The sequence below is a fragment of the Grampus griseus genome (assembly GCF_964374135.1).
Source record: "Grampus griseus genome assembly, chromosome: 8".
NCBI classification, from domain to species: domain Eukaryota; kingdom Metazoa; phylum Chordata; class Mammalia; order Artiodactyla; family Delphinidae; genus Grampus; species Grampus griseus.
The window spans coordinates 28476403-28486311 of NC_139002.1; the positions used below are offsets into that span (position 1 = coordinate 28476403).

The 9909-nt window shown below is 36.6% G+C and overlaps 1 pseudogene across 1 annotated transcript; it reads right to left on the reverse strand.

Moving 5' to 3' along the window:
* Positions 1-1448: 1448 nt before the first annotated feature.
* Positions 1449-5383, reverse strand: LOC309825670 (RNA-binding protein EWS-like; annotated as a pseudogene). Its single transcript has 2 exons — positions 5338-5383; positions 1449-2546 (listed from the first exon to the last, which is right to left on the reverse strand). The product of its transcript is annotated as an RNA-binding protein EWS-like (transcript).
* Between the last annotated feature and the right edge of the window lie 4526 nt (positions 5384-9909).

Consider the following 9909-nt stretch of genomic DNA (forward strand, 5'->3'; position numbering starts at 1 on the left):
CATAACCAAGGTAGAGTAAATGATTTTCAATGCTTCATTTGGATCTTCTGAGTATGTGGGCTATATCCCACGTGGTATAACACTGATTGTTCTCAATTAATGTCTCAATTTGATCGCTATCAACTTCAACTGGTCGACCTGATGGTGGAGCATTGTTAGCGAGAAATCTTCAGCAGGAAACTTCACAAATTGCTTTTGAAATGTTTGATCAGTCACAGCACCTTCTCCATACACTGCACAAATCTATTTTTGTGTTTTGGTTGTGTTTTTACCTTTCTTGAAATAATAAAGCATAATATGCCAAAAATGTTGCTTTTTCTTCCATCTTCAGTATTAAAATGGCTACACAAAAATTCACCAACCTTGATAAGCCTTTTTTTTAAATGCTCGCTGATATGACAGCTGTCACATAAATTCTAACAAAATTATTTCAAATGAAGTTAAAGACAGCTAAGTGCTACTAGAGCCATCTTACAGAAAAACCCAAAAGAAATTTTTTGACCATCCAATACAACTAATCATACCAACTATCCCAGTTTATCAGGATAATCTTAGTTTGATATTTAAAGCCTCATAGGCTAGATAAACCAGAATGATTGGCTACCCTCAGCAGCAGTATTACTTGAAATTTTGTTGTAAATAAAAAGTGTCAGGCCCTCCTCTAGACAGCCTAAGTTCAAATTTGCATTTTAAGGAGAGATCTAGATGACTTGCATGTGCTTGACAACTTGAGAAGCACTGCCCTTAGACAGTAATGATTTTCATGCCTACTGCACATTAGAATCACCTGGGTGTCTTTTTAAAAACAATGGTACCCAGGCTTTACCCAAGATTGAATCAGTTTCTGAGCTTGAGCTCCAGGCCTCTATGAAACTATGATTGAGCACAACTACCAATTTCTTGTTTTGTTTTGTTTCTGTTTGTTTATAAACATTTGAAATTTTATTTAAAATAATTACAACCATGAACATTGTTACAGTTAGAGGCCTTCTTTGTTCTCTACAATGACACTGAGCACATTTGTAAGGGGTTCCCATTGTTTGGTCTTAAACAACCACCTTTCAAAGAAGGAAAAAAAAAACTTGGCCCACTACCATTTATGTTGTTTGTTTCTTCACAAATGGTGAAAATACTAAAGAACAGACAAGGAATAATCATAATGTGTGACCAACATTATAAATATGGAATTATAAATTTAAACATTTGTGCAGGGAGCTCATCTTGGTGCTCTGTGGTGACCTAGATGGATGGGATAGGGGGGCATTAGGGACGTCCAAGAGGTAGGGGATATATGTATATATATAGCTGATTCACTTTGTTGTACAACAGAAACTAATACAACATTGTAAAGCAACTATACTCCAATAAAGAAAGAAAGAAAGAAAGTATAAAAAGTAAATAAATCTGGTAGTCAATGCAGCTCCGTGGGGTCTCTGCATCTAGTAGGGTCAGTCTCTGCATTCCTGATGATGCTCACTTTTATCCATTTTCCCATGTTCTTCACTCCTGCCTCTTATTCCTCCCATCTGTTCCATCAAAGGTCCAGGGTGTCCCCTAGGCCACCTTGTCTTCCTCCACAAAAGCCACCCTTTGTCCATGCCCTGGCCATCACAGAAGCCACCTCTGTCTCCACCACAGCCACCTCTGAACATTCCACTAGAACCACTATGGTCCATGAGGCCACCTCGTGCTCTCAGCATGCTACCAGGGCCACCTCTGCCATGGTCACTGCCCGGGGGTGGGAAAGGTGGTGAGAGAAAGCCTTCAGGCTTTGGGGCCTTACACTGGTTGCACTCTGTTCTACAGGTGAAGTTCTGCTTTACACACCCCTGATTGGGGCACTGCCAGTCTGCAGCTTGGTGCTGGACCTTTCTTCCTCCAGACAGGTTCCCTTGGGAACTGCAGGGCCCTCTTGGTGGGAAGCCTCCTCTGTCTCCTCCTCAGCCTCCCATGTAACCCATGGGTCCTCTAGGACCTCCCGGGTCCCTTGGACCTCCTCGGAGATGTGGCGCCATCCTTCTGCCCTCATGGGGTGGCTGCATTCCTCCCTGCATGCTGTTCATTGGAGGCTTCTTCCAAGCCAGAGAAATTTTAAGTTTGCTCCCTTGAAAAATCCTTCCCATCAAACCACTCGACAGCAGTATTGGCAGTTGATGGGTCTTCATAGGACACTGTAGCATCACCTTTGGCCTTTCCTGTTTCCTTGTCCAAGTATATATGAATCATGGGTTGTCCAGTCCTCTTGTTCACCTTAACAACTCCACACTCCTTAAAGAAGTCTGCCAGATCATCTAGAGTCACACTGTCATTTAATTCCTGCACATAAATTGCACTGTTGTCAGAGTCTTCATCTGGATCTGCAGGTGGGCCTAAATCAAGATCTGGTCCTTCATCTATGGGTCCATCAGGCTTATTGAAGCCACCTGGCTCTTCAGTGCCCATTCCACCATGTCCTCTTCCCCATCCACCTGTGTTCATGCTTCCAGGATCAAATCCTCCTCTTCCACTGCCTTGGTTATCAGGGCCACTCATGCTCTGGTTCTCTCCTGGATTTAGGTTTCAAAGAATTATCAGTGTTCTGTGGTTACAACAACTGAAAAATCTCAACAAAAATCATAGTGAAAAATCAAAATAGTTGTCCAGACTAGGATAAATATCTAAAGGTTCACCACGTCTTTAGGCTAAAATAGATATTGAACAGTATTATGTTTTTACTTTTTAAGATATGAATTACTGTGTTTTACCTGCACTAAGTAACCACTTTGAAACACATTGCTTTGGGGGTATTATTGAGAAGTAAATATATAAGCAAAAATCTCCATGAAATATATTAAGCTTTAGCTGTAAATTAGCTGTTTTGAGCACTTAATTAAAATACTATCTCATTCTTTTCTTAAGTACAGTGATTTTCCTATAAGAAATAGAGTTTAAGATATCAAGAACATGAATTTGCAATCACCCAGCTTAATCAAGCCTGAGTATCCCCATTGCCTACTAATCTATCAGAAACTGATGTGGTCATACATTGTTCATTCAGGTGTACTGCTGATATGACTCATACTGGCAGAAAGCTCAGGTTCATTAGATAAAAATCAAACTTGATCTTGCATTGTAATGCAGTCTTCTAACATGCATTTAAGAAACAATAATGTAGCTCTTTGTGGTTGCAACCACTTCTATTATTTTCTCCTAGGATATTGTACATATGCTCTTTTGATTTAATCAAATGTATTACAATCACACTTTATCTTACTAACACAACTTTTTTTGAGTACTAAAAAATTCCTCCTGACCCAGCTAAAGAAGAACATGTGATAGAATTTTATTCTTAGAGAATGGGAATGAATTTTTTAATTATCCATATGTTCCTACCCAAAATTCCAAGGACACAGATCTGCTTGACCACTGGCTAGAAGTAAGAGTATCTGGAAGTATGAAGTCAAAAAGCAGAGCAAAGCTGTGTTTACATGAGGTGAATTCTAAATTTCGGTTACGTTAGGTTAGGGTGCGAGCTTTCTTAGCTACCACTAACTGGAATGCAATTATGTATTACTGATCAGGTATTCAATAGTCAAAAATTAGTGGTACATAAAGTATTGCTTTGGCATTTAAGTAGTTACTATCCTCATGATCTATATACTGTCTTGTCATGTATGACAAGATCTGGGACCCAAGTGATAGTCTGAGATACATACCATCTTGAACAACTTTACGTATGTGAGACAGAGTGGGCTAGATACTTGCACCACTCTGACTTGATCTGATCAGCTTGGAGCTTCAAGAAGCCAACTGTATAATAACTCTATTGGTTATTGGGATTCCTTTTCCTTGCTTGTCTTTTTTATAGGATCTCTGAAATGCAGCTCTGTTATGGTCAATACTTTTAGAGAATGAACTTATAATTACCAGGGGGAAGGGCAGGGAGAAAGGATAGACTGGGAATTCAGGACTAACATGTACACACAGCTATATTTAAAATAAAATGTCTTTCTATGAAAAAAAAATTTTTTGTTTTCTCAGATTTTTTTTTATGCCAGAAGACTGTTGTTTTTAATGTTTTTTCATGTCATATAGTTTTTTGAGTCATATAGCAAGTATTGTTGCCATGCAAGCTATAGGTGTAAAACAGAGAAATTAATGGTTATTCTTCCTTTCTTTTAACAACCATGTAATGAGCACCACCAGTTTTATGCAGGTCTAACTCTGTGATATGCAGAAAGATGAATAATGAAGCAGCCGTTGATCACAGGGTCTAACAATCCAGAAGGGAAAGCAAAAAGTACAGATGTATACAATAACTACAATTGTTAAAAGTGCATTTCATGAGTGGTGTTGAGAAATGCTGGGGCTATGAAAGGGAAAGATCAATTTGATTTTGGAGTATCAGGAAAGACTTCACGAAGTCAGTAGTTAAAGCAATGTTTGTAGATAAGCATTGCAGAAAACCAAAATTTAATCTCTTCTTTCATTTTCTATTTGATGTTTAAATCTCCATACGTCACTTGGCCTTTCTCATTTGTAACAGGAGATTTAAAGCTTTTGTCTTAAGGACAGATTGCATGTCTAAATATAAAAGGCAAAAACTAAAGGATTTACAAAAAAATCGTAGGAGAAAATCTTTATGATCTTGGAATAGGAAAAGCTCCCTTAAACAGTACATAAAGAGGTTAAGAACATATAAATCTTTTGTTTTGTCTTCATCAACCAGTAATACAGTGGAAGATGGATGGACAAACTAGAAGAACATGTGAAGATATTGGTGATACTATGTCTGAAAAATGACTCATACCTTAAATATTTTTTAAAATCTCTCAGAATTAGGTAAGGCAAAGACATTTAAAAATAGGTGAGAGACTTGCCAGTCACATCACAAGATAGGATGTCCACTTGCCCCATAAACATGAAAAGTATTTGACTTCACTTATTATTGGAGAAATGCAAAATAGAATCACAGTACATATAATTTTACTAGAAGAGTGGAAATGACAAAAGAAAATTCCAAATGTTGAGGAAGATGTGGAGGAACTAGAATTCTCATGTACTCTTAGTAGAAGTATAAACTGATAAAACCACATAGGAAGATGTTTGACAGTTTCCAATCGAGTGTAAGTTTACCGTATGTCTCAGCAATTCCAGCCCTAGGAATATACCTGTATTGTATCCTATTGCTGCTGTAATAAACTACCTTAAACTTAGTGTCTTAAAACAACACAAATTTGTTATCTTACAATTCTTTAAATAAAAAGCCTCATCAGGTCTCAGTGAGCTAAAATAGAGGTGTCTTATGTTCCTTTCAGCACTTTCTAGGTTAGAGTCTGTTCTGAAGCCATTCCCAACTTCTAGAAGAGTCCTGCATTCCTCGAGTCATGGCCAAGCCCTCCATTATTAACGCCAGGAATGTTGGATTCTCTCACCCTTCTTCCTTCATTATTTCTCTCTCTCTCTCTCTCTCTCTCTCTCTCTTTCTCTCTTGGCCTGTCTCTCTCTCTTTGTGCCTTTCTGTCATCTCTCTGCCTCTCTTTGCCTGTATCTCTGTCCCTCTTTGTCTCTGTCTCTCCTTTTCTCTATCTTTCTGATTTTCTTTCTCTCTGTCTGTCTCTTTCTCCTTCTCTCTTTCTTTCACCCACTGTAGCCAGAAAAGTTTCTCTGCTTTTAAAGACCCATGTGATCAATTGGGCCCATCTGAATAACCTAGCTCACTAACTCCATCCATCTTAAAGTTCTTAAAGTAGACACATGTGTAAAGTCCAATTGGTGATGTAACATACTGACAGATTTAAGGATTTAGAAAGTAGTTATCAAGTTCAAAAACAGGCAAAACTCACCACTATATTAGAAATCATGATGGAGGTACCCTTGTGGAGGATGTAATTTATGATTAGAAGAGGACATGGGTGGGGGACATTTCCAGGATGATAGAACTGTTCTGTTTCTTATCCTGGGTAAATTGTTTAGTGTGTGAAAATTATGTATGTTATGCTTAAATATTACATTCAAAAAATCTGTTGTACTAACTTCACAGAGCAGTAGATATAATAACCAGATGATATAACAATATTGGAAATTATTTTTATTGGACTATACTATTTGACAGATGTTGTACAGATTTTTTTTGTTCTGTTCCCACATATCCCATATGATAAGCATTATATCCCCATTTAACAAATGAAGGGGCTAAGAACCAGAAGTGTTAAGTAGCATAGCTAATAAAGATCACCTTGACTTAAAAAAAATTAGTTTTGTTTTTTACTTTTTGCTTCTATATAATGGAAATCACCTGGTACCTTACTTATATCAAACTTTATCCCTTTCTATATAATATTGGAAATTTTGACCACACTTCTTTATTAGATTCTATTTACTATTTTCTGGTCAGAGACAAATAATTATCTATAACTACATGCAGCATGTAACAAACTATTTAGGAAAAGAGTTTCAGTTGCTTCCATGCATTTTCTAGACAATAGCATTGAAACCTGAAATGACATTGCATTCCAGAGTATACAGCCAGGACTTCTGCTTTTCAAAAGGATATTGTTCTCATAAATCATGGGAGGAAATGAGGTCCTGGAAATGCTAAAGGAGTCTGTAGAGCTATGGGATTCCCTCAACCTTTACCAACAGGTTTCTAGAATACTCCAATTATCTCTGCAGGATCAGGTATGCTTAAGATGAACTCTTCAACACTATAGAGAATATATCCCTTGCCTAGTCTTTGAGGTAAGATTGTTTCATAGAACTTTAGGGTTGCTTCTCTACTCTAAGATTCTGAGTTTGGAAATGCTATTTGAGATGGGTCTCCCTAAATGGTAACTAAAATCGTTGGTTCTTATGTATTGGTCTGATGGTGGCTACTAGGATATTTGGTTAATCAGTTGCATACTAAAAAAAATATAATGAATTTTTAAATTTCTCATACTTTTGCCACTTCTTGGAATCAAGTTTACCGTTATATCCTGGTAAGACAAGATATATCAGAAACAAAGGAGATTAAGATTCAACCTAAATCCAAACTATGTACTTCTTTATCACATATTCTAGTTATATATTGTCAGGATAGATCAGGTATAGGAAATAAATCTGATGTTTTAAACATATTTAACTCCAATATTTTTAGTTTTCTTATTTATATTGGGACTTCAGCATTATTTATTCCAGGCACCCGAAATACTGGGTCAGAATTATTCACATAATTAAACTTGTATACTAAATATGTTTACACATTTCTCTCACACATAAACTACAAATGTGAGCTCTAAAGAGTTTTTTCATTGAGTTCCAGACTTTTAAAATATATAATTCAAAATATTATTTTGAAAATATTTAAAATATCTATACAAAAGACACTTGAAAGTGCTAGAAAATCTTCATTTTGGAGAAAGAAAGAGAGTTGGGGGGTTGTCAACGTCATAAAAAATTAGATTTTGAAGACAAACAAGAGAAGAATAAAAATAAAGGAAAAGCTGCATTACTATAATCACCTGACAAATGACTTCTACATTTTTATGTTTTTTTAATTTTGGAGTAAGTAGAAAATATTAAAAAGCGTGCCAAAATGAGATATGAGATATAGATTTTCCCCTTGTTTTCTCAACTTATAGAAAAAAAAAAGCAATATTGCTTTTTGTTTCTGCAACTAGGAAAAGTCAAAAAGAACTGGCTAAAATGCACATCCTCCCACAATTTATTTTTGGTGTGCCAGGTCAAACTGTTGCAGAAGGATACTTGTTGAACTTCAATCTGGCTTGCCGTCTATCGGCACTTCAGTGCACTTCCACCACCACTTTGCATGCAAGATTGGTAGACAGGTAAGGCTACAACAGGAAAACAAGGTAGTTTATCACATGGAGGCTGCAACCCAGAAGTTCTGGATTCAAATGCAAAAAGTTATGCCTCTCTATGCTCTGCTTTTTTTCATCCCTAAGATGAGAGTAACATTAATAATAGCACTTACCTCACAGTGTTGTTGTGAAAATTAACTGAGCTAATATTTAAAAATTGCTTAGAACAATGTCCAGAATATTAGAAATGTTGCATAAGTTTTAGCCACAGTATATAGGCTTTTCTTTAGCTCAAGTGAAAGCATGATATTTCTTGGAAATGTAGAGGGAACTGCCCTTGAAGGCCAGTAAACATATGTTTGAAAAATATTATCCTTATCCTGAAGGAGCAGCTAAAGTTATTGAAAGGACTGCCAGGACACATTCACTGGTTATCTGATTTTCAGAGTGGGCTCTGAGCCTAGAGCTGGATTTAGTCTCCTCTGTTTCTAGAGCTGTCTACTGGCCACACATTTAAATGAGCACTTTTATTGCCCAGAAACATACAGACATCAGGCTAAGCTTTCTATACGACAACAGAAGAATCTGCACCTGACTAAGCTAAGGCAGTGCCCCAATAGGACTGCATAAGTCCTAAGGAATGGCTGTCTGTACTACTACTGCTTGTGTAACTAGTTATGTTAGAAAGAGAACATGTCTCTGGTAAATGATTCTCGAACACATGAGTGAAGTAGCATGCATATGGATTTTGTTTTGTTTTGTTTTCTGTTTACATTCAACATGTAGAGAATAAACAACATGTACTACAATGTGTACCACATTGAAAGAAAACTCAAATGATATTGTTGAATTTATAAGGAAAAAGCATTAGAGTGTTACCACTAATTTTTACTTAAAGAGATTTACCAAATAATTCTTAAAATAAGCAATATCCCCTAGAACATTTCAAATGTTTTCAATATTCAACATGTATTTATTGAGCACTACTATGGGCCAAGTACCAATCTTACCCAATCTTAATTTAAGTGAGAGTAGATGTAGAAAAATACTGTATTGGGATTTAAACCATCTTTGTTAGCCTGTGTTATTTGACATTTATACAAGTATTTTTTGTATACTTGACATTACTAAGTATAATTTACACAGTTAATTTTCTGTCAATGGGTACTTTAGCCACAAAAACGCTAAAATTACTTCCAGTTATAGTAATACATAACTTTACTGATTTTTCCAATCAAAAATGACTAAAAACAATAATTTAAGAATATATGACATTATTGTCCCTTATATTAACTAATGTGGTCTTTAAATTAGTATATTGCTGAATGCTACTTAAAAAGAAAAGAATTGGAGGAGATAAACCACTGGGGAGCAAAGTTTAAACTTATATTCCTCTGTTTCTTGTAAACTGGTTATTATTTTCTTTAAATGTTATTAAACGGAACAGAGGCTCTCTGAGATAGTCAACTGTTCTAGTATTTATATCTATTTTTTAATCTCACAAGAGTGTAACATTTAACTGTGAGAACTGAGATGACCCTAGAGTTTTCTTTGTTAATAAGAAATTGAATTTGTCCATTTGACTAAAGCATAGATTTTGACTCCACTCTTTGGCAATGTGGATGCTGTCTGAATTATTTTTTCATATTCACAGCAGGATGGCAGTTTCATTTGCAAAGCTCCTAGTCCAATTTTCATATCTAGCAAAATTTAATCCATGTGATCTGAGATTTTACACTTTCTAGTCTCATTTTCTGAACTTCTTTTATCCTAAATAGATGCAACTCATGAGAAATAATGAGACTCTAACCTCTTACTCTTTTTTTTTTTTTTTTTTTTTTTTTTGTGGTACGTGGGCCTCTCACTGCTGTGGCCTCTCCCGTTGTGGAGCACAGGCTCCAGACACGCAGGCCCAATGGCTATGGCCCACGGGCCCAGCCGCTCTGCAGCATGTGGGATCCTCCCGGACCGGGGTACAAACCCGTGTCCCCTGCATTGGCAGGCGGACTCTCAACCGCTGTGCCACCAGGGAAACCCAAACCTCCTGCTCTTAAGAATGATTTTTACAGCTCCCAAGTTATAATTATCCACCAAAACTTCCTCTCTAAATCCATCCTGGCTTGTTTTC